Source organism: Nerophis ophidion, linkage group LG16 (assembly GCF_033978795.1).
Source record: "Nerophis ophidion isolate RoL-2023_Sa linkage group LG16, RoL_Noph_v1.0, whole genome shotgun sequence".
NCBI classification, from domain to species: Eukaryota; Metazoa; Chordata; class Actinopteri; order Syngnathiformes; family Syngnathidae; genus Nerophis; species Nerophis ophidion.
The window spans coordinates 34,333,452-34,346,229 of record NC_084626.1 but is presented as its reverse complement, the minus strand read 5'-3'; the positions used below and the strand labels follow the sequence as shown (position 1 = coordinate 34,346,229).

The 12,778-nt window shown below is 41.3% G+C and overlaps 1 protein-coding gene across 3 annotated transcripts in view; it reads left to right on the top strand.

Annotated features, from left to right (window-relative positions):
- The window catches only part of eogt (EGF domain-specific O-linked N-acetylglucosamine (GlcNAc) transferase), a 129,036-nt gene that overhangs the window by 84,386 nt on the left and 31,872 nt on the right, over positions 1-12,778 (top strand). The gene's annotated exons all lie outside the window — the stretch shown is intronic.

The following is a 12,778-nucleotide window of genomic DNA, read 5'->3' as shown; positions in this document are numbered from 1 at the left end:
TTCGTAGATGAGGATAGTGAGAGTGAAGGCCTTGAAGAAGAAAAAATAAAAGACGAGGGCAGTGGGAGCAATTCAGATGTTATTAGACACATTTACTATGATAAATCTGGAAAATCCCTTATCTGTTTGTTGTGTTACTAGTGTTTTAGTGAGATTATATAGTCATACCTGAAAGTCGGAGGGGTGTGGTGACCGCCAGTGTCTCTGAGGAAAGCCATGGAAGAGGCAAGAAAGTCGCAGCTGCCTCTTTGACAGCTGCAGGAGGAACGACACACGCTCTGCTCATGTTTACGGTAAGAGCCGACTTATTACCACAATTTTCTCACCGAAACCTGCCGGTTGACTTGTGGTAGAGAACCATGTTCGCTTGACCGCTCTGTTCCATATTAAAATTTCACAACAAACAAAGAAACACCGGCTGTGTTTGTGTTGCTACAGCCGGCCGCGATACACCTTTCTTCTTTGTAGTCTCCATTATTAATGGAACAAATTGCAAAAGATTCAGCAACACAGATGTCCAGAATACTGTGTAATTATGTGATAAAAACAGACTACTTTTAGCCGTGGGAGAACAGGTCCGCTACCACCGGTGACGTCACGCGCACGCGTCATCATACGCATCATCATTCCGCGACGTTTTCAACAGGATAACTCGCGGGAAATTTAAAATTGCAATTTAGTAAACTAAAAAGGCCGTATTGGCATGTGTTGCAATGTTAATATTTCATCTATGGTCGGTAGTAGTGGGTTTCAGTAGGCCTTTAAGGACACAATGTTGTAACACTTTTGATACTATTTATAGTCAGTTTTCTTCCCCAAGGGGGGCGTAAAAAGAACCATAATTGAGAAGCACTGGCGTATAGGGACGGGCGGCCATGGTTATTTCACATTCATCAAGAAAGCTGATGTAGCACTTTCACCTCATATCTTAACTACAATTAAATAGCTTCTGAGTAATTGCTGATGCACAGCATGTGTCTCTAAGATTGTGTGTGTGTGCGTGTGATTAAGAGGGGGTTAGAGGCTCTGATTGTCTTGGGCGAACAGAGTGAACAAGGTGTCATGCTCGGGAGACCCCCAGACAAATTAATTCACTTATTGACACTGCTGACACGTCTCAGTGACTTTGTAAAATGAACAATTGATCAGGCCTCCTCACCTTCTCCCTCTCTTCCTGTGTGTCAGTGGTTGTGTCTTTTTCTGTCTCACACTCTATTATTCCCACGTCTCTCTCTCTGACATTCCACCAAACCTCTGACTCCCAAGTCCAACTCCCTGCTTTGTTTGTGCCGTTCTCTCTCCTCTCTCTTCCTTCTCTGTCAAGCTCACCTTTCCAGTTGACAGGCACGACACGTGCAGTAATCAATGCCGATACGTGCCAGCTCATCATTAGCAGCAGACGGGGCCGATAGATTGCTCATATGTTCGTTAGTGTCAGCCTGGGACTTTTGGAGGACTTTTTCTAGAAATAGATAGACAAAAAGGTTTTTCTTATCAATGAATTATAATTGCCAACCCACATAACGACAAATAAAGATGCACCGAAATAAAGAGTCTGTGATGGCAATATACTGTACATACAAAAATAGGCAAAACAAGCCAGTCAAAGAGCATCTCAATGACAGCACTGTAGTGTTTTTTTAAAATCTTCTGCAAAATTGTGAGTCTCAAGTTTTTTTGCACTGAACTCGCGGGCCACAGCTTGACGAGCCCAAATGAAGAAAAGAGAGCCTTGAGGAACACTACTAGTTGTTACCGTACAGCGGGCGAAGCAGACAGCACAGAGGCAAATGAGGTCGTTTAGCTCTATTTATTAAAAATACAATATTATGAAGTGTGAAACTAACCGACACATGTATGGTGCGACTATGTGTAGTGATTATCTGAGGTGTGTTACCGGGAGTGTTGAGCGAGGTGCGGAAGTCCAAGAGGGCGAGGCAAGCTCGGAGGTCCAGGGAGAGGCAGGAGGTCAGGGGCAAGAGTGAGGCGTCAAAGTATGTGTCCAAAGAGGCAGCCAGGGAACCAGAGGGAATACGGGGAAACGAAACACACAGCTCGTCACCAGGAAACGGAGGAATGTGTACGGAACAGATAGCTATGTTCCGTCCCGGAACGCAGGAGAGGAACACCCGTGGCTCAGCGAAGCACACAGCAGAGAGAGAGGCGACAGATGTTTGAATCACAACAGCACGAGCGTTGAGGAATGAGCTCACGTCGGGACACTAGTATAACAAAAGAAGAAGAAATGACTACTGATTTCATCTGAAGTAAACACAACATAGCAACATCTTAGTTAAATACAGCAAGTCACATAACTGCTAAAAATGAGAGGACTTGAAGCCCCACTTAAGAACTTTCAGTTTTGGTTGAATTTGGCGGCGCCAGTGGCGTTTTGCCTGAAGGAAGACCACATATCCCATGATGACCTGCGCATATCTCCCGTCCAAAGGCAAAACCTAGTGACTCACTTCTAGCTGATTTTGAGAAAACAAAGGAAAACCAATCCATCTTGATGCTGTCTTACAAAGATCTACAAAGTCATCAAACGTATAGATGTTTTCTTGTGCTTTAATTTTCTTGCGCGATTGAGCCATGGATTGAATCAGCTCTCATGAACGTGTGCCATTTCTCTAGATATTTTATCCCAATCTCGGGTGGGCCCCATTCTGCATTTGCACATTGGGCAAGAGCCGTGTACAGCGTCCAGTTTTTATTTTGACCTCCACAGTTATCTGCCCAAAAGAGTATGCAAGGGGAAGAATCAAGAACAATACATTTAATGAAGGAGCTTGCAACGTCCTGGGCCAATCTTCCAAATATCCCCTCGTGCCATAATATCACATAATCAGGTTGACCGTCGGCCCCCTTTCGTGCAAATGTCTCATTAAAGACAATAAGGCGACTGACAAAGAAGCTCCGATTGGTCCCTTGAGATACTAGGTTTTTCTCTTGTATCTACGTTGTTATGTGGTAGTTGCTAGGTCCTGCCATGCGCGTAACAGCTTATTTACGGAACAAATTACAATATCACATACACTAATGTAAAGCATATCACCTAGGAACTCCAAAATTATTATCAGCTCAGTTTTGACCAATATTGAGGTACTGGGTTTTGCCTTTGGATGGGAGATATAGCGTCAAACTGATATGATGTCCGCTGCAATATTGGCACAGATTACATATATTACTTCTCTAATGGCTATGACTTAGAATTAGATTTAGACTTAGACTTAGACATACTTTAATAATCCACAAGGGAAATTGTTCCACACAGTAGCTCAGTTACAAAGGATGGAAAAGATAAGGATGGAAAGGTTAATGCACACACGGGCACACAAAGAGGGCAAAAACAGTGGTTATTAAGTAGACTAAAAATGTACCATGGTAGAAATATAACATATGTAATATATTGTAATAAATACAGTATATAATATATCATATATACAGTATATAATATATACTGATATATTATAATAATATATTATATTATATTATATTATTAGGGCAGCACGGTGGTGGAGGGGTTTGTGCGTATGCCTCACAATATTAAGGTCCCAAATTCAATCCCGGCCTCGGGATCTTTCTGTGCCGAGTTTGCATGTTCTCCCCGTGACTGCGTAGTTTCCCTCCGGGTACTCCGGCTTCCTCCCACCTCCAAAGACATGCACCTGGGGATAGGTTGATTGGCAACACTAAAATTGGCCGTAGTGTGTGAATGTGAGTGTGAATGTTGTCTGTCTATCTGTGTTGGCCCTGCGATGAGGTGGCGACTTGTCCAATGTGTACACCGCCTTCCGCCCGAATGCAGCTGAGATAGGCTCCAGCATTGCCTCCGACCCTGAAAGGGACAAGCGGTAGAAATGGATGGATGGATTATATTATTATACAAACCCCGTTTCCAGTTGAGTTGGGAAATTGTGTTAGATGTAAACATAAACGGAATACTATGATTTGCAAATCATTTTCAACCCATATTCAGTTGAACATGCTACAAAGACGACATATTTGATGTTCAAACTGATAAAAAAAAAATTTTTTGCAAATCATTAACTTTAGAATTTGATGCCAGCAACACGTGACAAATAAGTTGGGAAAGATAGCAATGAATACTGATAAAGTTGAGGAATGCTCATCAAACACTTATTTGGAACATCCCACAGGTGTGCAGGCTAATTGGAAACAGGTGGGTGCCATGATTGGGTATAAAAACAGCTTCCCAAAAAATGCTCAGTCTTTCACAAGAAAGGATGGGGCGAGGTACACCCCTTTGTCCACAACTGCGTGAGCAAATAGTCAAACAGTTTAAGAACAACGTTTCTCAAAGTGCAATTGCAAGAAATTTAGGGATTTCAACATCTACGGTCCATAATATCATCAAAAGGTTCAGAGAATCTGGAAAAATCCCTCCACGTAAGCGGTATGGCCGGAAACCAACATTAAATGACCGTGACCTTCGATCCCTCAGACAGCACTGTTTCAAAAACCGACATCAATCTCTAAAGGATTGCACCACATGGGCTCAGGAACACTTCAGAAAACCACTGTCACTAAATACAGTTTGTCGCTACATTTGTAAGTGCAAGTTAAAGCTTTACTATGCAAAGCGAAAGCCATTTATCAACAACATCCAGAAACGCCGCCGGCTTCTCTGGGCCCGAGATCATCTAAGATGGGCTAACCCATATTTCAATTTGTTTTTGGAAATATTCGACATAGTGTCATCCGGACTAAAGGGGAAGCAAACCATCCAGACTGTTATCGACACAAAGTTCAAAAGCCAGCATCTGTGATGGTATGGGAGTGCATTATTATGGGTATGGGTAATTTACACATCTGTGAATGCACCATTAATGCTGAAAGGTACATACAGGTTTTGGAACAACATATGCTGCCATCTAAGCGCCGTCTTTTTCATGGACGCCCCTGCTTATTTCAGCAAGACAATGCCAAGCCACATTCAGCACGAGTAAAAAAAAAATGGTTTGGGTACTTCCCTGGCCCGCCTGCAGTCTAAACCTGTCTCCCATCGAAAATGTGTGGCGCATTATGAAGCGTAAAATACGACAGCGGAGACCCCAGACTGTTGAACTAAGTATTGTTGTACTTGTTGCAATGACAATAAAAACCTACCTACCTACCTTGAACGATTGAAGCTCTACATCAAACAAGAATGGTAAAGAATTCCACTTTCAAAGCTTCAACAATTGGTTTCCTCAGTTCCCAAACGTTTATTGAGTGTTGTTAAAAGAAAAGGTGATGTAACACAGTGGTGAACATGCCCTTTCCCAACTACTTTGGCATGTGTTGCAGCCATGAAATTGTACGTTAATTACTTTTTGCAAAAAAAAAAAAAATAAAGTTTATGAGTTTGAACATCAAATATGTTGTCTTTGTGGCGCATTCAATTGAATATGGGTTGAAAAAGATTTGCAAATCATTGTATTCCGTTTATATTTACATCTAACACAATTTCCCAACTCATATGGAAACGGGGTTTGTGATAATATATACAATATAGAACAAATCCCAATTACCATGTGCAATATTACAGTATATGTAACAGCTGCAGCAAAAAAAAATGGCAGCATAAATTAAAGAGTAGATCAAGCAGAAAATATACATTATAAACAAAGAGAAGTAGCTAACATAGAAGTGGTCAGGTAATAGACAAATATCATCAATTGCTGAATGGCGAGTGATTATACAGCTGACTTTGACACATTGCAAAAAAGTTGGATTTCTAAATTGAGACAAGGTTTATTTCTTACGCTGGATTCACGTTGTTGGTTGGGAAATGATCAAATTTCAAAGGTCAAATCAACGTCAGAACCCAACATTGATTAAACGTCGTCAAAAAGCATGTTGTTTCAACGTTGTGTTTGAGTTGCTCAACGTCAGGGCCTGATGCAACAAGTTCTCAATGTTGCTTTGATGCCTGCTGGGTTTAGATTGCCTTAGACGACGTTTCGCCTCTCGTCCGAGCAGGCTTCAACAGTCACGGATTCAGAGCGCCGTGGATTCGACTGATTGTTGACTAATGGCAAAATCGTTGGCAAATTCTAACAAATCAGATTCGACTCTAAAACTCCTCAGTCGAAGACCTTCCTACACTGTATCATCATCAACGGTCATAATTGCATAATTTCAGGCCGACATTCTATCTTCTGTTGTGACATTGACAAATGACACACATGATAAAAGCTGATTCCATATGTTTTTGTTCTGCTTACACTGCACATCCAAACTGGACCACAAGGTAGAATCTGTTGGAACTGTTTCTTGAACCATGCATGTAGCGTATATCTCGTATTGCGGGCTTACAAAAATTGTATACCCATTAGAGATGCGCGGATAGGCAATTATATCCTCCGCACCCGCATCACTAAAGTCGTCATCCACCTGCCATCCACCCAAACCAACATTTTATCAACACCGCAACCGCCCGCCACCCGCCCATTGTTATATATCAGGGGTCGGCAGCCTTTACCACTCATAGATCTAATTTGACCCGTTTCAGAGAGTATAGAAGACAATGGGCGCCTCAAACATTCTCGCGACTGTTTGCTGGTGCTTATCTAGATAACGAGAATAAGGGCGTGCTATGAAGCCATTGCCTTTGACGCCTTCAACAACAAGTACAAACTGTTTGCCAGTCCAGCAACATGCTGTGCGCACCCTCCGCAGAAACACGTACAAGATTGAAAGGCAATACTGGGTGACACAGAGTACACTGATGGTTGTGATATAAACAATTTTAACACTCTTACTAATATGCACCACACTGTGAACCCACACCAAACAAGAATTATAAACACATTTCGGGAGAACATCCTCACAGTAACACAACATAAACGCAACACAACAAATACCCAGGATCCTTTGCATTCATGACTCTTCCTGAATATATTTTACACCCCCGTGTCGGGAGGTGGGGGGGGGGCGGGGTTTGGTGCTAGCGGGGTGTATAATATAGGCGATAACGCCACACCTTAGGTCAGAGCTGGCCAAATATTTTGACTCGGAGGGCCACAATGAGAGAGAAAAGTGTGTCTGGGGTGCCAATGTGTATGTGTGTATAAATGATATACACACATTTAGCTGTAAAAATCTGCTGTACAGGATGTGTATTTGGGTACCTTTTTTCCCAGGAACACTAAAATCAAAAGTCACAATGTTTGATAGAATTCTAAAAAAGCTATGACAGACCACCTCAAAGAAACGTAATGCAATTTTACCGTTTTTTACTGAATGGGGCACCCAAAATGTACATTAAAATAAAGAAAGTGGGATTTACAATAGGAACAATAAAACACTGAATATTAAGAACATATGAAGATTGCTCCTATTTTACTTCTCATCCCAGCTCCTTGATACAGTGGGGCAAAAAAGTATTTAGTCAGCCACCGATTGTGCAAGTTCTCCCACTTAAAATGATGACAGAGGTCTGTAATTTTCATCATAGGTACACTTCAACTGTGAGAGACTGAATGTTAAAAAAAAACCAGGAATTCACAATGTAGGAATTTTAAATAATTTATTTGTAAATTATGGTGGAAAATAAGTATTCTGTCAACCATTCAAAGCTCTCACTGATGGAAGGTTTTGGCTCAAAATCTCACGATACATGGCCCCATTCATTCTTTTCTTAACACGGATCAATCGTCCTGTCCCCTTAGCAGAAAAACAGCCCCAAAGCATGATGTTTCCGCCCCCATGCTTCACAGTAGGTGTGGTGTTCTTGGGATGCAACTCAGTATTCTTCTTCCTCCAAACACGACCAGTTGAGTTTATACCAAAAAGTTCTCTTTTGGTTTCATCTGACCACATGACATTCTCCCAATCCTCTGCTGTATCATCCATTTATCCATTTTGGATGCGAGCTCCATGTGACAAAACCATCTATTTAATTCATGTAAAATGCACAATTGACTTAATACTTTAGTAATTTTTATTTTATGTTTATATTTTCAATGTTATGATACGTTCCCCGGATCACAGTTTATTTAGGTTTGGATTCACGTGTGGTTTGAGTTCTGTTTCAGCACCCCTGTTTTGTGTTTCTCGGTTGTCATGGGTGCTGACTAGTGTCACCTGCCTCGGATTAGTGTTCCGAACACAGCTGTTCCTGGGCACTAATCAGAGAGCTATTTTAGTCCTGCCTCCCGCCTCACTCTGTTTGATGCTTTTGTTTGCTTCTCTGCAACAAGTTACGATGTCTACATATCCTTTTCCTGAGCGAAGCTTCGCCTTGTTCATGCGCTTAGCTTTTCTTGTTGGCTACTCCATTGGCTTCCTTTCTTTGTTCCTGCCTGATTTATAAGAATAACTCACGGTCTTACCTGCACCTTTGCCTCCGGAGTTCTTGCTGCAATCTTGGAAAAACAATTTGCACATCACCATGCGACCACGCCGTTACATTCAGACTGACAAACCTAAATGAAGGAAGACGTGTAAAGAAATAAATCTTAGGAATGAAAATAAATCAAAAGACGGGAAATCAATCATCAACAAAACATCTGGAACTTCTGTTTCTTCATGCTTTTAACACGCTGCACACGCTGGAAATGAGTAGCGAAGGAGGAATAATGAATGTGTCATGTCTGTAAATCTGGTTTTATGTTTGATCATGTTTTGTTTTGTTTTCTGGACTCTTGTTCCGTTTTTTCATTTCCTGGTTTGTTTTGTTACCATGACAACTCATTGCTTTTCACCTTGCCCTCCTAGTCAGGCCCATGCCCTCAGTCCCGCACCTGTTCCTAATTATTCACAGCCACTATTTAAGTCAATTTCTTTCTGTCCATCAGTCTGGGAACATCAACTTTCATTACCCATGCCGTTCTAACTTTCATTGCCTTACATACCTCATGCTATGCTTTTTGATTCATCCACGCCAAGTAAGTTTTTGTTTGTATTTATGTCTTTGATAGTATATTTTGTTTTAAGTATAGTATAGATTTTTATCTGCCACAGAGCGCGTCCTTGGTTGCCTTTTTTTTGTATTTTGAGTATTAATAAAAACATCATGTACCTTAATTCACGCCTGGCTCGTCCCATATTCCCTCTGCGTCAAAGGAGCACAAACAATCCAAGTCCAAGCCTGACAGAATTAATTGACAGTGCGGCGTCAAAGCCCTTTGTAGTTCAGTAAACGGAGTCTCAAAGGAATATAACCCGCGGAGGCACTTTCTGACGAAACGTCCACATTTGTATGTCTGGCTTCTTGAAACTGTGGCCCTCTTCATGATCTAGTTCAGGGGTCACCAACCTTTTTGAAACCAAGAGCTACTTCTTGGCTACTGATTAATGCGAAGGGCTATCAGTTTGATACACACTTAAATAAATTGCCAGAAATAGCCAATTTGTTCAATTTACCTTTAATAAATAAATTTATATACCGGCATATATTAAAAAAAAAAAAAAAGGTTATTTCTGTCTATCATTCCGTGGTACATTTTTTTTGCTTTTATGGAAGGTTTTTTTGTAGAGAATAAATGATGAAAAAAACACTTAATTGAACGGTTTAAAAGAGGAGAAAACAGGAAAAAAAGGAAAATTTAATTTTGAAAGATAGTTTATCTTCAATTTCGACTCTTTAAAATTCAAAATTCAACCGAAAAAAAGAAGAGAAAAAATAGCTCATTCGAATCTTTAAAAAAAAAAAATTAAAATAATTTATGGAACATCATTTTTCCTGATTAAGAGTCATTTTAGAATTTTGATGACATGTTTTAAAAAGGTTAAAATTCAATCTGCATTTTGTTAGAATACATAACAAATTGGACCAAGCTATATTTCTCAAGAGCTTGGCATCAGCCCTGGAGAGCATGCGTGGTGCCGTCAACTCCTTGCCACCAAGAGCATCTAATCCCTTGAAGACAACAATGTTTGTCCGAGAGGGCGGGAAAACACCCAAACAGCTTTCCGTCAAACCAGAAACAGGACACCTACACCTGGCCCACGACTGGAAGATGCTGGCAGACATCGGCAAACAGCTGGTTTTCCCACCATAGATTGCCTCTACCAACCTCAGGCCAGACTTGGTGCTCTGGTCCCCTTCGGTGAAGACTGCTTACGTCATAGAGCTCACAGTCCCATGGGAGAACTCTGTGGAGGAGGCCTATGAACGTAAGAAGCTGTGCTACTCAGAGCTAAGGTCTATCCAGTAGAAGTGGGATGCAGAGGATTTGTGGCGTCGTCTACCATCAGAGCAGCCACGGTCAGGCTCTGCGGAGGACCATCAGAGCAGTCTCAGAGGTAGCAGAAAGAAGCAGCTGGTGTAACAGGGTGAATTTCGGGAACAGTTGAGCACGGGACACAAGCTGAGGACTGATCATCCTTCGGCGGGCCACCTTTGTGGAGGGTGAATAGTGTTTGAGGGCCGAAACACCCAATGATGCAAGGGCACACTACTGAAGATGTGTCGCTTGTCCAATTGTCCTGGAATTTAACCCTGACCAAGTCTCATATCCCACAACTCACAAGAACACCCCACCACCCACACGTTGTCTGTCTACCAGTCTTAATTAACAACATGGACATCTCGAGTGAGTACTCTCCGCATTTGGCACAAAGGACTGTTCAACATCTCGTCCTGTGTTTTTTGATTCTAACAAAGACAAATCATAATTTCTTCTTGATTTTTGCTGAACAAAAATTTTAAAAGAAATTCAAAAGACTTTGAAATAAGATTTCAATTTGATTCTAAAGATTTTCTAGATTTGCCAGAATAATTTTTTTGAATTTTAGTCATAATACGTTTGAAAAAAAATTTCACAAATATTCTTTGTCGAAAAAACCGAAGCTAAAATGAAAAATTTAATTAAAATGTATTTATTATTATTTACAATAAAAAAATACTTGAACATTGATTTAAATTGTCAGGAAATAATTTAAAATGTAAAAAGGTATATGTGTTTAAAAATCCTAAAATCATTATTAAGGTTGTATTTTTTTCTCTAAAATTGTCTTTCTGACAGTTATGAGAAGCAAAGTAAAAAAAAATAAATGAATTTATTTAAACAAGTGAAGTCTTTAAAATATTTTCTTGGATTTTCAAATTCTATTTGAGTTTTGTCTCTCTTAGAATTAAAATTGTCGAGCAAACGGAGGCCAGCTTGTCAGTAAGTAAATTAAATTTAAAAAATAGAAGCAGCTCACTGGTAAGTGCTGCTATTTGAGCTATTTTTAGAACAGGCCAGCAGGCGACTCATCTGGTCCTTACGGGCTACCTGGTGCCCGCGGGTGCCGCGTTGGTGACCCCTGGTCTAGTTGAATAGCCCTGTTATGAACTGTGTGCTACGAGGGTGTGTGCGGTCATCTAATAGTGTCTCCTTTGCTTTCCACCTTTCTATCCATCATGCAGTGCAGAGGGGGACACTGACATTTAAAGGCCCCTTTATTGCTTCATTAGAGTGTGCAGGATTTACGGCTCGGCCCCGCACTCTGTCAGAGGAGTTTGTTCTGATCTATGTCGGTCAACGCCGGCTGTCTGCGCTTTAATCGACCAACGTGTTAAGAGGAAACCCGGGCCCGGTCCAACGGTTGCACTCGTGGTGCAAGCAAGACAGTGTTTGTTAGCCGTTTAGTGTCAGTACTTTTTTTTTTTCCTTCCATAAAAAAAAGCAATAATCTGTGACTTTAATAACTAATGAGATGAATCAGTTTGACCTAGTGGGAGAACCCCGATACGGAAATTAGCACAAATAAAAAACACACACAATGAAATCTTTGTGTGTTATGTTTTAGGCTGCATGGGTTTTAAACTCATTTTTATGGAGGGCCACTACGCAGTTACGGCTGCCCACTTTTAACAGCAAAACCATAAAAATGTATAATCGCCACATTATTTCCTAATTGCCCTTTTTATTGGATTATACTCATATTGTAATGCCAACTAAATCAGTCCTGGTGACAATCGGATATTAAACTTAAGCAATTGTAGACATAATTCAGAAGAGTTCCACTGAAAAAAATAGATGCTTTGAAAAGCTTTTCTTATCTTTTCTTATCAAATATTATTTGGCCAAGAAGAACTGCAGTTGTGTACGGTTTGGGATGGGAAATATTCCCTGCAGCTGGGATTCGATACTGGTACTCAACGGTACCAATTTTTGGTACTTTTGTGTCTGTTAGAGTAGTGGTTCTCAAATGGGGGTACGCGTACCCCTGGGGGTACTTGAAGGTATGCCAAGGGGTACGTGAGATTTTTTTTAAATATTCTAATAATATTTATATAAAAATAAATACAATATTTCTAGGCGCATTCAAGGCGTTGAGGGGTTTCGGTTTGGTGGCCGCCGGATCAGGTCTCTGCTTTTTGCAGATGATGTGGTCCTCATGGCTTCATCTGGCCGGGATCTTCAGCTCTCACTGGATCGGTTCGCAGCCGAGTGTGAAGCGACCGGAATGAGGATCAGCACCTCCAAGTCCGAGTCCATTGTTCTCGCCCGGAAAAGGGTGGAATGCCATGTCCGGGTTGGGGAGGAGACCCTGCCCCAAGTAGAGGAGTTCAAGTACCTAGGAGTCTTGTTCACGAGTGAGGGAGGAGTGGATCGTGAGATCGACAGGCGGATCGGTGCCGAGTCTTCAGTAATGCGGACGTTGTACCGATCCGTTGTGGTGAAGAAGGAGCTGAGCCGGAAGGCAACGCTCTCAATTTACCAGTCGATCTACGTTCCCATCCTCACCTATGGTCATGACCGAAAGGATAAGATCACGGGTACAAGCAGCCGAAATGAGTTTCTATCTCTCCCTTAGAGATAGGGTGACAAGCCCTGTC